Genomic DNA, 6,000 nt, shown 5'->3' on the forward strand with positions numbered 1-6,000 from the left:
GAGACACCGCCTGTCCCAATTTTTCTGACTTCTAAAAGTGTAACGATCCCTGTCGGTGGCCTCTATCTTTGCCCGCCTTTCAGCCCTGCCCCAGCAAACCTCTCCCCTAGCAGCGTCCTGGGAAGGAGTGCTCCCTGCTCCGGCTCATGGAGAGCTTGTTGTAGGGGGAAGAAAGTGAGAGGAGCTGGGTGGGACAGCTTCTGCCTTCACCCTATAACCAGGCTGGGGGAGATGGCGTTTACCTCTCCCTCCTGAGAGAGCTGACTTTGAATTCACTGGGTGGGCAACAAAAGTGCCCACCCAGAGAATGTTCTCGATGCTGCCTGATGAGAGAGATGTTCCCGATGCTGCCTCCTGGAGACAAACCACCACCGTTTCTAGGCAGGGGTTCCCAGGCCCCAGGGAACGCCACTGAGGAGAACCTTGAAGGACACCCCTCCAGTGTTAGTAGCATTCAACCGCTAGTGGCTAATGGCAAGATGCCACAACACTGCTGCCTATCGATCCAGCCCCTGGCCAATCTCTCTGCTCGCCTCTGCTCACGAAGGACAGCCTAGAAAGAGACCAGAGCAAAGGGTGAGGATCTTGGGAAGAGGCAGTGGGGTGGCATGGCCCCCACCCCCAAAGAGACAGGAATATCCCAGCGCTGAGGTGCAGCGGCTACTAGCACACCCTCTGCCACTCAGCCCCGTGAGCCTGGCAACGCCTTCTGCGCCTTGGAGATTCAACTCAGACAGCACCACTCTTCATCTCCCAAGTTGTCCTGAAGATGAAAGGAGAGGCCACAGGTGCTTAGCCTGCCTACCCTCCATCTTGCTGGCAGGCACTGCTCAGGGCAGCCAGGCCTCTGGCTGTGCGTGGAACAGGTTCAGCCATTCAGAAAGGACTGAGGCAGAGCTTGATGCGGGGCCCTGGCCTGCACTGGCCCTGCGCCACTCCTGCCAGGGAGCCTTGGCCCTGCCTCACTGCAGAGAGGAGAGCTGGGCACCGCTAGGTGGAGCAGGCAGGAGCTGGGGTCAGTCACTGCCAAACTCCCCTGTCACACAGTTGTCCCTGTTCTCCTCCTTTGACCTGCTCAAGTCAGGAAGTGGAAGGGACACATGCCCATCTGTCTCACCCCAGAGAGGAAGGTGCTGTTAGGGGACTGGCTGGGACACACCTTCATCGGAGGCCAGGCCCATGCCTCAATTGTCCTGTGCATCGTTTGTATAAAGGTCTTCTCTGAACCCATCAGAATGCCTCCAGCCAGTTTCAACTTCCCAGGTAAGAGGAGAGGAAGAAAGCATGGAAAGCACTTGGCACAATCACACCTTTCTCACCTGAGTGTGTTGGCAGGAGGGACAGTATCAAGAATTGGGCTCAGTTCATGAGGCGATCTGGGGCCTTGGAGGCACCTTGCCTCCTAAGTTCCGGTTTCAAAGGAGCAGAACAGTGACGCAAATAACCGCAAGCAGCGCTAATTCAACCCTTCGGTTGCTGTGTTCCAAAATGAATTTGTAGTGTTTAAAAAACATCCACATGGTAGATTGATCTGTCAGACTGTGGCCTTCTCAACGATGCAACTGCATCGTGAGTGAAACCGAAGCATCTGCTCATTTATCTGACTGTATGGTGCCAAATCTCCAGATAGTCTTATTTTGCCCATTTTCGTTCTTATTTGTCCTTTGAAGGTTACAGCCTCTGTGGATATGTGAAGCTCTGTTTTATTCCCTGGATCTGCCACTTCCCAGCCTCCTGACTCTGGACAGGTCAATGTGGCCCTCAGTTTGCCCATCTATGAGGCGAGGCTATAGCAGTAACCTCATGGGACAGACATGTGTGTTACATGAGGCACAGTGCCTGGCATGGGGGTCAGCACATAAGAGAAAGCTAATTAACAGTGGTGCTTGTTATTACTGTCTTCCACACTGTAGACACCAATGGTTGTCTGGCTTGACATGTCCTGGGGAGCCTCTTGGTTTTTCCTGGGCACCCCTCACCTGGAAGTCAATGAGGGTGGCCCAGGATACTGGCAAGATGGCCCCGTTGAGGCAGGGCATTTAGCCCTGGTAAGGCTGGCGCTCCCTTTCTGCCGCAAGCATTCCTTGACGACTCCATGAGGTGGAATGCAAACACCAGGCGAGTTCCGTACCATGCTCCAGACGCCAGGATGCACTCCTAGAAGCAGATATGTGAAGGCTCCAACCTCGCAGAAGAATTCATTAGGACAGCCTGTGATATGGTGCTGAAACCAGAGGCTCGTCCAGGCGGGCCAGGGATGGGGAAGTCTCGTCCCTGCTGAACTTCTACAGCTGATAAAGGCAGTGTCTGCTGGCAGATTTCATTTTTCACCAGGCCATCTGCATCCAGTCAAGGATAACTTGTCTTTCCGAAAAAGCTACTCGTCAGTGTCAACCCTGCACAACCTCCCCACAGTGAGTCAGGCCCCACTCCTGGTGCCTGGGGTCATGGGGGTGGTGTGGTATCAACAAACCAGTGTCATCATAATATACACGGAAGCATTGAAGTGACGAGCTGTTTACATGGCTGATGCCCCGTTGCCTTTTATCAGTCCAAGTTATTGACGATTTAGCTCTGTATTAGCTAGTCTATAAATCTTCATGGCAGTGTTTTTATTTTCTTAATTTTGTCATTGCTATTATCACCTGTTTACATAAAGAACATTACTACCGTCTCTAGTCATTCTTGTTCTCCATCCTTTCTCTCACTTTTCATCCCTTCCCTCCACTTCTCTCTCACAGGTTGGAAATTCTCAGTGTGAGGCAGTCGGTCTGGCCCTTTTGCTTGGATTCTCATGGCAGGTCCCGAGGGGACATCTAGGGTGTGCCCTCCTGGCTGCAGTGCATCCCTTTGGAGGGCTTATAGGTTTGGGGGGAACTTAGAACAGCCAAGTTCTGGCCTTAAACTCTCCCATTCCTTATTTTGATTGCCAGAAAGGTTAACGCCAGCTGTAGTGGTCTGAGTCTTCCTAGGACATCCCTTCAGAGCTGAGATAGGCCAGGAGAAGCCCTGTCCACTGCTGCAGTCAGTGCTTGCCCATAGTTGGAGAAGAGAGGTATCCTATTAGCTGCTGTTGCCCAACTACCACCATTGGAATTGCTTCTGTAGACTTTCTGGAGACATGGACATTTAAACTAGGTGAAGGAATGATGTCATTCATTTCTTAAAATCATAGATAAGTTTATAACTTCATTCATTTAGCAGACATTGATTGTGAGCCTCCTGTGTGTCTGGTCCCTCATTCAGAGATAAATCAGGCACCGCCTTCTCCCGAAGTGTATTAGTCCCTTCTTGCACTCCTATAAAGAAATACCTGAGACTGGGTAATTTAAAAGAAAGAGGTTTAATTGGTTCATGGTTCCACAGGCTGCACAGGAAGCACAGTGGCTTCTGCTTCTGGGGAGGCCTCAGGGAGGTTTTACTCATGGCTGAAGGGAAAGCAGGAGCAAGTGTGTCTCACATGTGGGGAGCAGCAGAAGTGGTGGGGCAATGTCATACACTTTTAAACATCCAGACCTCACAAGAACTCACTATTGGGACAAGAGAACCAAGAGGGGATGGTGTTAATCCATGAGAATCTGCCTCTATGATCCAGTCACCTCCCACCAGACCACCTCCAGCATTGGGGGTTACATTTCAACATGAGATTTGGGTAGGGACACAGATCCAAACCATATGACCAAGGGTCTCACAGTCTAGTAGAAGAATCAGACACTGAAACAGGTAATACAGGCATGTGCAAAGGATCAAGGATGAGCTTTTAACAGAGGGAAGATTTAACAGAGTTATTTTCAGCCTGGTTCTTGAAGGATGTATAGGAGTTTTTCAGAAGGAAGAGAAAGGGAAGAAGCTTCCAAGTAAAAGGAAATGCAGGAATTAAAAGGACAGGGGATATCTTGGCATAACTGGAGTCACAGTGGGGAAGCAGAACACTGGGCCATTGTCCACAAAAGACTCTTGCTTGCTCCGAGTGCTGTACCCTCAGAGCTGGCTACCCAGGGTACATGGAACTGGCTTCCACTGATTTGCTAATAGTAGCCAAGCTGCTCACTCTTTAGCAACTGGCTCCCATCCACCTCGGCCTCCCAAAGTGCTGGGATTACAGGCATGAGCCACCGTGCCTGGCCTATAAGACATGTTTTCTTTTTTTTTTTTTCTTTTTCTTTTTCTTGAGACAGAGTCTCACTCAGTCGCCCAGGCTGGAGTGCAGTGGCACAATCTCAGCTCACTGCAAGCTCCACCTCCCGGGTTCACGCCATTCTGCCTCAGCCTCCCAAGTAGCTGGGACTACAGGCACCCGCCACCATGCCTGGCTAATGTTTTGCATTTTTAGTAGAGACGGGGTTTCACCGTGTTAGCCAGGATGGTCTCGATCTCCTGACCTCGTGATCTGCCCGCCTTGGCCTCCCAAAGTGCTGGGATTACAGGTGTGAGCCACTGCGCCGGGCGTAAGACATGTTTTCTAACCAAGATGTCACTTCTTGTTTAGCTGAAGGCAGTTGTTAAATATTTAGGTATTTTGCAAGCCAAATGTTAAAGTGTTAGTAGCTTGAACCGGAAGCGTTTACACCATGGGAACTGGCAAGTGCTACAAAGCAGGACTGCCTTTGTTGCTTTGTTTTCCAGAGAACCAGTTTACCTGTATACCATGGTAGGCTACTCTGCGTGGTGGCTGAGAAGTTATATCCCAAGAGCATCTGAGCAACGTGTCTTTGTACTCAATTATTCCTCGTGTCTGGAAGGTCCAGCGGAGTGGTTCTTCTTACGCATGTAGTCTTCAAAGATAGGGTCAAAAGAGAAATAGAAAAAAAAGTAACTTTTTTTGGTCTTTGAGGATGGCTAGGTTTGTGTCTTGTTCCTGCCTCATAGCCTGTTCCTGTGCTTCCTCCAATGGGCCTATTCTGAAGCCTCTTTGCGGTCCAACACCTGAGTCAATTCCCATGAAGATCATTAGCAGGTACTTGGTTTCTTCTCTCAGAGGTGGGACAGCACTTGTCCTGGAGGGGCTCCTCTGGGGCAGAGGCTGGGCCTAGACCCAGGAAATCTCAGCTCAGCCAATATCAAAGAAAAGGACTAACTTTTTAAAGACCTTTCCCTCCCCTTCCCTTTGTCTGAATTGAACAGTTATTTCACTGCCAGTTGACACGGTCTTGGCCTCAGTAAATGTATGTATAGTTGCCCAGGCCCTGAAATCCCTGGCCACAAACAATGGATTCTCCCAATGCAGTGTGATGGAAGAGGTCAAACAAAATACACTGAAATCTCAGGTTGGCTGCTGACTGGTGGTGGGAAGTGTAAGTGGACAAGTCACTTATCCTCTCTGAACCTCATTTTCTTTATATCTGTATAATGGGAATAATCCCAATGCATAGCATTGCTCTAAGGATTAAATGAGACCACCTGCATAAAGTGCCTGGCTTTGCTGATTAATGTTCTTTTCCCTCCTGCCTTCCGCTCCAAGCACCCGCCTGACTACTCATTACTGCTTTTCCTCATTTACCGCTAATGAGGGTGATGCTGACTTGAACAATGTCAATCAGGGATCTACCTGCATTTCTCCTACTGGATTCCATTTGGAGCGTATTTCTGAGGTCAGTAACCCATCTGGGGAGAGGACACATGGTGTGGCTTTCTTATCATCATGCTCTAATCTCTCTGAACCTGTAAATTGGGGCTAATAATAGGCTGGGCGTGGTGGCTCACGCCTGTAATCCCAGTACTTGGGAGGCCAAGGTGGGTGGATCATGGGGTCAAGAGATCGAGACCACCCTGGCCAACATGGTCAAACCCTATCTCTACTAAAAATACAAAAATTAGCTGGATATGGTGGAGTACGCCTGTGGTCCCAGCTACTTGGGAGGCTGAGGCAGAAGAATCACTTGAACCTGGGAGGCAGAGGTTGCAGTGAGCCGAGATGGCGCCACTGCGCTCCAGCCTGGTGACAGAGCATGACTCCGTCTCAAAAAATAAAATAAAATAAAATAAAAATAATAGTGCTCG

Source organism: Theropithecus gelada, chromosome 14 (assembly GCF_003255815.1).
Source record: "Theropithecus gelada isolate Dixy chromosome 14, Tgel_1.0, whole genome shotgun sequence".
NCBI lineage: Eukaryota > Metazoa > Chordata > Mammalia > Primates > Cercopithecidae > Theropithecus > Theropithecus gelada.